Source organism: Hemitrygon akajei, chromosome 5 (genome assembly GCF_048418815.1).
Source record: "Hemitrygon akajei chromosome 5, sHemAka1.3, whole genome shotgun sequence".
NCBI classification, from domain to species: Eukaryota; Metazoa; Chordata; class Chondrichthyes; order Myliobatiformes; family Dasyatidae; genus Hemitrygon; species Hemitrygon akajei.
The window spans coordinates 179,518,974-179,529,151 of NC_133128.1; the positions used below are offsets into that span (position 1 = coordinate 179,518,974).

The following is a 10,178-nucleotide window of genomic DNA, read 5'->3' on the forward strand; positions in this document are numbered from 1 at the left end:
AGAAATAAGTAGCCTGCTTTGAAAATCAAAAATATTAAGTGAACAGAAGTGTGGTATGGGAGTACTTCAGCCTCCTTTGCAGTGCCTGTGTGGGAGCAAATATTCCAGGAATTTGATGACAGAACAATTCAGGATAAGGAGCAGAGCTCACTGTGAAGGCAAGTCAGGACAGCACCCTGGCACTCTGTAAAGTAGAACACAGATAATTAACATAAATGGAGAGGTAGTGCTCCGAGAATCATTACCTCTACTTTCCTCCATTCACACTCCTTTGATATCATGGATGCAAACCCAAGAAGCACCTGCCTCCTAGCCACAAGCCACCTTTTCATCCTGTACACGCATTTAGTTGCATACCTGATTAAGACCTAGAATAGACGCTTTGTGAGAGGTAAGCTTGGATCACAATTTGACATCTATAGAATCAGATTTGAAGTGAAGTAAAGGTTTTCTCCGTAATTTTTGCTTGGATTTGTATATTAGTGAAATGAACGTCCAATGCTATCCTCTGCACAGGCAGAGTGGACTTTTGCTTGGTCATGTAATGCCCATTGATTGTAAATTGCTTAAGGTCAACAATTCTGTAATTCTCTCTGCATTCCCCAAGCTGGTTCAAATAAGATTTATATACATTTTCCAATGCCTGCAGTCCTGGCTTTTTTTAATTGAAATATAAAATGCGTCAGACTTTCCATGAATAATACAGAACTCAGCGGTTGATAATCTTATGTTGTATAACAGGAGAATTGTCTGTGAGAATCTAGTAATATTTTTTCCTTGAAATAGAAGAATAAATACTGGAGTTAGTCCTTTATTTTGGATGGATGGAAACGGCTCCTGTGTTCCCCAGTTTGGTGTCAATTCTGGAAAATATTTGCTTTCCCGTCTTCAATACCTTGTTCTTCCTTCAGATTATGTGATTTCCCCTTCTGAAATTACTTTTAAATGATATCATAATAACTACGAGTATCAACGCAGAACACCGATCAACTTCACGCAAAACATAAAGCAAACAAAAATACGTCCTGGAGATGCCGGGGATTGAACCCGGGACCTCACACATGCGAAGCGCGCGCTCTACCACTGAGCTACATCCCCAAGTACTTGCTCAGTCTTTAAATAAAAGCTGAAATTAATTTAACTCAACTGCTGATTCAAAGTATTTTATTAGAGGTTTGTGGTTGTATTCAAACAACCATCTAAGAATTTGTTCGTGAACTAGGCGAAGGTCACCGGCGAGTTTTTAATTTTTCAGTCTCCTCTCCAGTTAGTGGGGCTCTGAGTTTATTTGCTGGTACCTTGACCAGAGGAACAACAATAAGAAAGATCTAGGGAAGAGTAACTGTTCTCACGAATGAAACATACGCATGAATTCTCGACAGGAAATAATGAGGGGATAAAAAGCAATGTTGCATCGGCCGGGAATCGAACCCGGGCCTCCCGCGTGGCAGGCGAGAATTCTACCACTGAACCACCGATGCATGGAGTAGATAGTCTGCAGATACCATTAAAAAGGGAACACGGCCTTGTTCGGCATTCTCTGGGATTTCACAGAACTCTGGAATCGAGAGCAACAAACAATCTAACACAATGAGGAGCTCAGCAGAATCTGTGAGAACAGAAGGAATTGTCGACGCTTCAAATCGAAATCCTCCATGACGACTGCGAATGCAGAGGGGAACTAGCTAGTTTAAAGAGGATAGGACGAGTGGCCTCTGATCTATATCGACAAATGCACGCCGCTTGCAGTTCCGGATCACATTTCATAATACGCTGTTGATATTACTTTGTGTTATATAAATATATATAGAGTAGAGAATATTGTTGATTCCCTACCAAGTGAGTAAAGCGGTTTGAGTAGAGTTCTGATTAAGAGTCCTGCCCGGCATTTTCTGCTTTTATTAAAGGAGTTTCTCCTTTATTCAGCTCTAAACGGTGTCCCTCTTTTTCCGGGAACACAAACAGAACCATTAAATCCTTGCAGACAACCAAGCGGCTATTTACACTAATTCTATACTAATCCCATTGTCACAATATCCGTAGTTTCAGACTACTCACTGTGGGGAAACAATCTCTCTGTACCTATCTTTTACAGCCCTTAGTATTTTCAGGGCTTCTTGATGTCATACTCAGTCTAAATATCAGCCAAATAGGTGGTCACGGAAGGCAGAGGAACGGCTACTGAATTGCTTTAAGTCAGTGGACTGGGTGGGTCATCTGTGGATCTGAATGAATACAGGATGGTTGCCACATACTTTATTAAAAGAGTTGTAGACAAGTGTGTCCCCACAAAATCATTCAGTCTTTTCAAACCAGAAAGCCTGGATGAACTATGAGATCTGCAATCTGCTGAGGGCCAGATCAGAGGCATTCAGACAGACAGACAGACAGACATACTTTATTGATCCCGAGGGAAATTGGGTTTGGTTACAGTCGCACCAACCAAGAATAGTGTAGAAATATAGCAATATAAAACCATAAATAATTAAATAATTATAAGTTAATCATGGCAAGTGGAAATAAGTCCAGGACCAGCCTATTGGCTCAGGGTCTCTGACACTCAGAGGGAGGAGTTGTAAAGTTTGATGGCCACAGGCAGGAATGATTTCCTATGACGCTCAGTGTTGCATCTCGGTGGAATGAGTCTCTGGCTGAATGTACTCCTGTGCCTAACCAGTGCATTATGGAGTGGATGGGAGACATTGTCCAAGATGGCATGCAACTTGGTCAGCATCCTCTTTTCAGACACCACCGTCAGAGAGTCCAGTTCCACCCCCACAACATCACTGGCCTTACAAATGAGTTTGTTGATTCTGTTGGTGTCTGCTACCCTCAGCCTGCTGCCCCAGCACACAACAGCAAACATGATAGCACTGGCCACCACAGACTCGTAGAACTCAAGTCTGGTGACCAAGAAAGTTACAAGAGGTCCTGGTGTGATCTTCCAAAAGCCATCTCATGGGTGAAGTGTTAATTCTGGACTAAACTTAAATCAACAAAGGATGCTCGACAGTTGTGGCAGTGCTTGAATGCTATCACCTCTTCTAAAGTTAAATCAAGCGATATAAGCAACTGCAGGGCTTCGCTTCCAGGTGAGCTCAATGCCTTCTTTGCTCGCTTTGCCCGTCAAAATATGGAAGAACCATCACAAACTCCTGCAGCCCTGATGATCCTGTGCTTTCAATCTCTGAGGCCAATGTGAACCCATAAAAAATATCTGGCCTGGATGGGGTACCTTAGCTAAGTACTAAAAACCTGTGCTGAACAACTGGCTGGAGTGTTAACTGAGATCTTTAACTTCTCACTTCAGCAGTCTGAGGTACTCACCTACTTCAAGCAGGCTTCAATTTTACCGGTGCCTAAAAAGAACGTGGTAACCTGCCTCAATGACTATCTACCAGTAGCACTTATATCCACAGCGATGATTTATTTTGAGAGGTTGGTGATGAAACTTATAAATTCCTACCTCAGAAGCAACTAGGATCCACTCCAATTTGCCTAACATTACCACAGGTCCACAAAAGATGCCATCTCATTGGCTCTTCATTCAAAATTGGAACATCTGAACAGCAAAGATGCATACATCAGGATGCTCTTTATCAACTGCAGCTGGGCATTCAATACCATCATCCTCTCAAAACTAACCAATAAACTTAAAGACCTTGGCCTCAAGACCTTCTTGTGCAATTTCATTAATTACAGACCCCAATCAGTTTGGATTGTCAACAACATCTCCTCCACAATCATCATCAGCACAGGTGCACCACAAGGCTGTGTGCTTAGCCCCCTGCTCTACTCGCTTTTCACTAGTGACTGTGTGGCTACGCACAGCTCCAATGCCAACTTCAAGCTTGCTGATGTCATCACTGTTGTCGGCCGAATCAAAGGTGGTGACGAATCAGCATATAGAAGGGAGATTGAAAATCCGGCTGAGTGGTGCCATAACAACAACCTCTTACACAATGCCACAAAGACCAAGGAGCTAATTATTGGCCTCAGGAGAAGGAAACCAGAGGTCCATGAGCCATTCCTCATTGGGGAATCAGAGATGGAGAGGGTCAGCAACTTTAAATTTCTCAGTGTTATCATTTTGGAGGACCTGTGCTGCACCCAGCATGTAAGTACAATTACAAAAATAACCACGGCAGTGCCTATACGACGTTAGGAGTTTGCAAAGATTCTGCATGACATCTAAAGCCTTGAAAAACTTCTATAGATGTGTGGTGAAGAGTATATTGACTAGTTGTATCCTGGCCGGCTATGAAATAACCAATGCCCTTTTATAGAAAAGTATAGAAAAAGTAGTGGTAGGTCATGGTTTAAATCTTCTCCAGTAGGTCATGGTTGGAGCCCTCTCCACCATTGAGCACAGCCATACAGGGCACTGTTGCAGGAAAGCAACGTCCATCATCAAGGATCCTTACCATCCAGGCCATGTTCTTTTTTCACTGCTGCCATTGGAAAGAAGGTACAGCAGCCCCAGCACCTGCACTGCCAGGTTCAGGAACAGTTATAGTATTACCCTTCAACCATCAGGCTCTTGAAGCTGAGGTGATAACTTCACTTAACTTTATTTGCGTCATTACTGAATTGTTCCCACAACATATGGAGTCATTTTCAAGGACTTTTCATGTTCTCAATGTTTATTGCTTATTTATTATTACTATTTCTCTCTTTTTGTATTTGCACGGTTTGTTGTCTTTTGCACACTGGTTGAATGACCAAGATGGTGCAGTCTTTCAATGATTCTTTAATGGTTATTATTCTACTGTGGATATATTGAGTATACCCCAATAAAATTAATCTCAGGGTTGTATATGGTGACATATATGTATTTGATAATAAATTTACTTTGAACTTTGAAAGCTCTTGTTACTCTCCCATCTTTTCTGGATTTCAGCTGTTTGATCCATATTTAAACCAAGGCTGATTAGGTCCAAAGCAGAAAGGTCTTGGCAGAGCACTTGAGATCAGTGCACAGGTTGTTGATGTAATAGTGCTACTTGATGGCGCTGTCAGTAACACCTTCCATCAGTTTGCTAATGATTGCAAGTAGACTGATTGGACAGTAGTCAGCTACATTGATCATCAGCTGTCCTGTTCATCAAAGTTTCTAAATGGTATTCAATGCCTGAAACATACATTGTTCAATTCAAGATTTAAGGATCTTAGATTCAAATTCTACCTGACACAACTGCATTAACTTCTTCCAAGAGCTGCTGAGAGGGATAATGGATTCAGAAAAAATATTGAAAAGAGTGGACATTTTTGCCTGTATTTTGGGGCATTGTCCAATCTCAGACCAAACCATAAGTTTACTAGATGTTGCTCCACATCTAACTTTAAGTAAGCATTTCTGAATAAATGTTTTCCTTTTCTCTCCTGCGATGTTTTTTTTTGTACATCACTGTTAAGTAGGAAATCAGCAACAGTAACAAAAGAGAGCACTCTCACTGCCCTCCAACCCCTAATCCTTACCTCCTACCCCGCCACCAATCACATCTTCCTCGCCCTCTCTCATTTGCTGCTTTCCAAGGCTCTGCTCTTTCAGGGCTCCCCACTCTGTTCGTCCCATCCCGCCCACCCTCCTCATCCTGGCACTTCTTCCATGACAAATGAAGGAGGTATAAAATCTATTCCTTCAGCTTCTTCCTCACCACCATCCAAGGACACAAACAACCCATCCAGGTGAGAAAGACATTATCTTCCACCCCTTCAATCCTTGTCTATTGCACTGGGTGGCTGCTTTGTAGCCTCTTCTACATTGGTGAACTGGAACACCTGTGCTCTTTTCACCACAACCATTTCGAGCTTCCAATTACATGTCGTTTTAAATCTGTTTCTCAACCCTGCACTATGTTGTCTGTCTTTGGCCTTATCTGTTGCTATGGAGAGACCAAACCCAAATTGGAAGAACAGTTTCTCTTATTCTGCTTGAGTAGCTAAGACCTCCGTTACCCTGATCATTCTCTCTGCTCCCCTCTCCCATCAAGCAGAAGATACTGAAGCTTAAGAACATGTACCACTTCACCCAAGGAAAATATCTGTTCTATTGTTGTAAGACTCAAGATAGATGTTATATGATATATACTGTAGAACAGGGGTTCCCAATCTGGGGCCCGTGGACCCTTTGGTTAATGGTACTTTATTTGTTACCTGCACTGGAGGACATTTTTGCTTGTCCAGTATTTGCTGACAGATGTACAAATCAACAATTGTAAAACAATAAACAAGAGAAAATCTGCAGATGCTGGAAATCCAAGCAACACACACAAAATGCCGGAGGAACTCAGCAGGCTAGGCATCATCTATGGAAAAAAGTATAGTCGACATTTCGGGCTGAAACCCTTCGACAGGACCGGAGAAAAGGAAAGCTGAGGAGTAGATTTAAAAGGTGGTGGGTGGGACAGAACCACCAGGGGATAACTTAACTCAACTCCACTTGTACCATCATTGAAATCTTCCCACAACGAATGGATTCACTTTCAAGGACTCTTCATTTCATGTTCTCAATATTTCTTACTTATTTATTTATAATTATTATTTCTTTCTTTTGGTATTTGCATAGTTTGTTGTCTTTTGCACACTGCTTGAATGTCCAAGTTGGTGTAGACTTCCAGTGATTCTGTTATGATTACTATTCTGTGGACTTTATTGAGTATATCTGCAAGAAAATGAATCTCAGGGTTGTATATGGTGACATAAACGCACTTTGATAATAAATTACTTTGAACTTTGAACTTCAGTGACAGCAATGTCATGGATTGCAATATAATGCAAATGCTTTATCACTCAGTTTTCATGTTGTGACTTTTCTTGCTTCTACAAGAAATTGTCGCATTTTTTAACTACTCTGAATGAAGGAATCAAGTGTTATCAAGGACATGAGAATTGGTAATTGCATTTTAATTGGTGTGGATTGCCAAGTTTAAAAAAAATCACATTGAATTGGGATCACGGATACATATGGGTGCATAATAACAATCTGTTCTGCCATGCTTGCAGATTCCAGCCACACAAGTATGAATAGAAGACCCCCTCCTGCTGTTGGCTGCCTTCCAAAAGAACATTAATTAATTCACAGGTTTGTGCAAGTAAAGTGTTAATGACTTCTCAGAAGTATATGCACTCAAGGTTGTGAGGTGACAATTCAACTCCATTGTGACTTTGGTGATGACAGCCCCATCTTCCTGTAATGTCTATATATCTGATTGTTGAAATGTATTTTCTGTTAAAAATCATTGTACAGGAAGACAGGTGACTTTGTATTCTTTCATTTATGCAAATCTGATGTATCATAAAGGTAGATCTTAAAGTAAAAATTAATACAGTAAGAGGAGGAGGAGCTAAAGATGGTGAAGAGATTTAATTTCTTCTCGTTAATGTCTTTTCTTTCCTTTACAAGGTGGCTGGGGTCCTGTTGGAGTCCATAATCTACAGCTGTACTCAAACTGTGGACCCCCTCTCAGAGCTTGCCTATCAGCCTAGCAGTTTTTGATATCTCCAGGACCGGACAGGAAGATTTGCACCTTCAGGCCCTGTGGACGACCCAGTTCCTTGCCGGTGTCACTGATTGAAGCCTCACGGAAGATTCAAACCTTGAGACGGTATTTCAACGGCTGCTGTTGAAATAAGCAATGCTGCAAATTGTATCATCGAAACAGCGAGCTGTTGGTCTTCCCTCTCGGTAAGGCACGAGAGATGCCTCTCTCTCCCTATTCAAGAGTGAGAGGGAGCCTGTGGAACGTTGAAGTGTTGGGGTAGAAAAGTGTTTTTTTGATGGGCTCTAGATCATGGTCTCTTTGGGGGCTTTGCTGTTGCTTGCATGGGGGGGTGGTAAAGGGGGTTGATACTGTTGCTGAGGCTTGTGCATGGGGGCAAGAGGGCTTTGGGGCTCTAATGTTTTTCTGTCATTCAGTCTTTGGGGTTTTTCTTCTGTTTCGTGGATGTCTGCGAAGAGTAAGAATTTCAGGTTGTACACTGTATACATTCTCCGATATTAAATTGAGCCATTGAAAAACAAAAAGCATAATTGTACAGCAGCCCACTTGCACCTAAATAGCATTTTCTTCTTCATCATCTCTATCCACCGTACGTGAAGCAGAAAGTTGTGTCCAAAGGGATAGTCATAGTTTCGCCAAACAAGTATGCTAAAACTTTTAGCTATATTAGCAGTGATGTTTTATAAAGCAGGCAGGAAGGTAGCAAGTTGCTCCTCCAGCTTCCTTTGTCCAATGAAAGCTCTAAGACAGTGAGCTTGTAAAACTATCAGTTTACCTCTGACAAGGAACAAATCAAAATGAAAATGCTCTTTTTTTTCGGTGCCTAAATTAAAGATATGTTTAACCTGTTGGTGCTGCTTATACATGCAAGTTGTGGTTGAAAGGGTTCTCCGAAGGCAGTTCAGCAAAACCCTTGGGGAAATGTCATCTGCAGCTAAAAGCAGCCATTTATGCAATTTCTCTCGGGGATCCATCAACCTTCTGCAAAGGTTACCGCAGATGAACAAGAGAACCCCACTGAAATTCAAAGACTTGATCTTAATGATTCTTTTGCACAGTATTGTGTGGACAAGTTACATGTGCTTTGAGCCTGTATTTATGTGGGCAGAGACGTAGAGGCACCAGAAGGGTTGATAAGATGGAACATATCAAACATCTCTGAGTGTGTTGTCAGTATCAAAATGGCCAGTGCAAACCCTGACCTGAGAAAGGAAGAGCAATCATATTAATTTCAAGTACAGATTCAATACTTATCCAAATTTATCAGAGGATTCTGTTTCTTATTATGCATTAAGTTGTTATTTAAAATAGCCTGGTTGTTCTTCAATAGAGACAACAAATTTAAATAACCTAACAGTGAACTGTTAGGGCTTAAAACATTCAGCCCCTAAATAGAATTAATACTATTTCAAATATCTTCTTCCAGCTAATGTAAGTTGAGCTATTCAACTCACATAAACAAATAGAGTCCAATTAGCCTCTTGACTCTAATCTATATTATGACCTTAACCCTATGTTGAGAGCCCCTATCTTTATTTATGTATTACAACCAAACTGTCTCCAGCCATGTTTTATTAATGCACTTTTGACAGCATTTGCACAGAAAGAACTGAAAAGGATGCCAAGTCACAGAGACATCTAGATAAAGCACACTTCTCGCATTGACATTATTGTCTTGGATCCCAGCAAAGAAGTGGCTTTATTTTGTCCCGTTACCAAATAGCCACCCTTGCCCTGTAATGGTTTGGTGATGAAAGTACACTGGTCTGCTGGTTATTCTGATCTTTCCTACCCAACTCCAGCTAGCGTCGACCGTTCTCATTACAAGTTGCAAAATGTGATCTAATACAAATAGCTGTACCTGCAATTGTGCATAATGCTGATCATTCCGTGACCTTTTAGCTTGTACAAGCTCTCACTATTTTGTCCATCATACAGGTTAACAAGGGAACATTACTGGATCACAACCAAGGCTTGTTTGACATAATTTATGCCCCACAACAGAATTGAAAAGAGGGTTCTTTGAATAATTTATTCAGCACAGTGCAAAATTTTTGAGCAATCATTGCAATTTAAATGTTTGAATGTGTATGAAGTATAAATGGCTACATTATTGCAGATGAGTATGCTTTCATTCAATGGTCAGTAAAATGTTTAAACTGATACTCAATGGGAGAGTATTGCCCTAAAATGCCTCCACTATAACTTTCCCCAATTTCCATATTTTTTAATTATAATGTCAGATATCCTGAACAGCAGTGAGAAATGAATGCAAATGGATATTTGGGTGCATGAAAGTCTTGGGAGGGATCTCGCCACACTGCGAGTAAGTGGATATTTCATTTCTTTCACTGGCAACTCTCTCTGATGGTTAAGTAAGAGTGCCAAAGGTTACGGGGAGAAGGCAGGAGAACGGAGTTGGGAGGGATAATAAATTAGCCATGTTAGAATTGCAGAGCAGATTCCACAGGCCAAATGACCTAATTCTGATCCTATGTCTCATGGTGTTATGGCTCTAAGTGAACAACATTTAAGTATGGTGTTCTTCAGGTTGGGCAACGCCCATCTCTGCCTCCACAATCTTGACGAGGCAAGCCAGTAGATCTTAGAGCATGGCTAACTATTCCCCAACAGCAACTGCAGTTGCTGGTTCAGGATGGGACAGGGCTTTGGAGG

At 41.2% G+C, this 10,178-nt stretch overlaps 2 non-coding genes across 2 annotated transcripts; both read right to left on the bottom strand.

Moving 5' to 3' along the window:
- Window positions 1-1,026: 1,026 nt before the first annotated feature.
- On the bottom strand, window positions 1,027-1,098 carry trnaa-cgc (transfer RNA alanine (anticodon CGC)). Its single transcript has one exon. It is a non-coding gene; the product is annotated as a tRNA-Ala (tRNA).
- A 312-nt stretch (window positions 1,099-1,410) lies between these two features.
- Window positions 1,411-1,481, bottom strand: trnag-gcc (transfer RNA glycine (anticodon GCC)). The gene has a single exon. It is a non-coding gene; the product is annotated as a tRNA-Gly (tRNA).
- Between the last annotated feature and the right edge of the window lie 8,697 nt (window positions 1,482-10,178).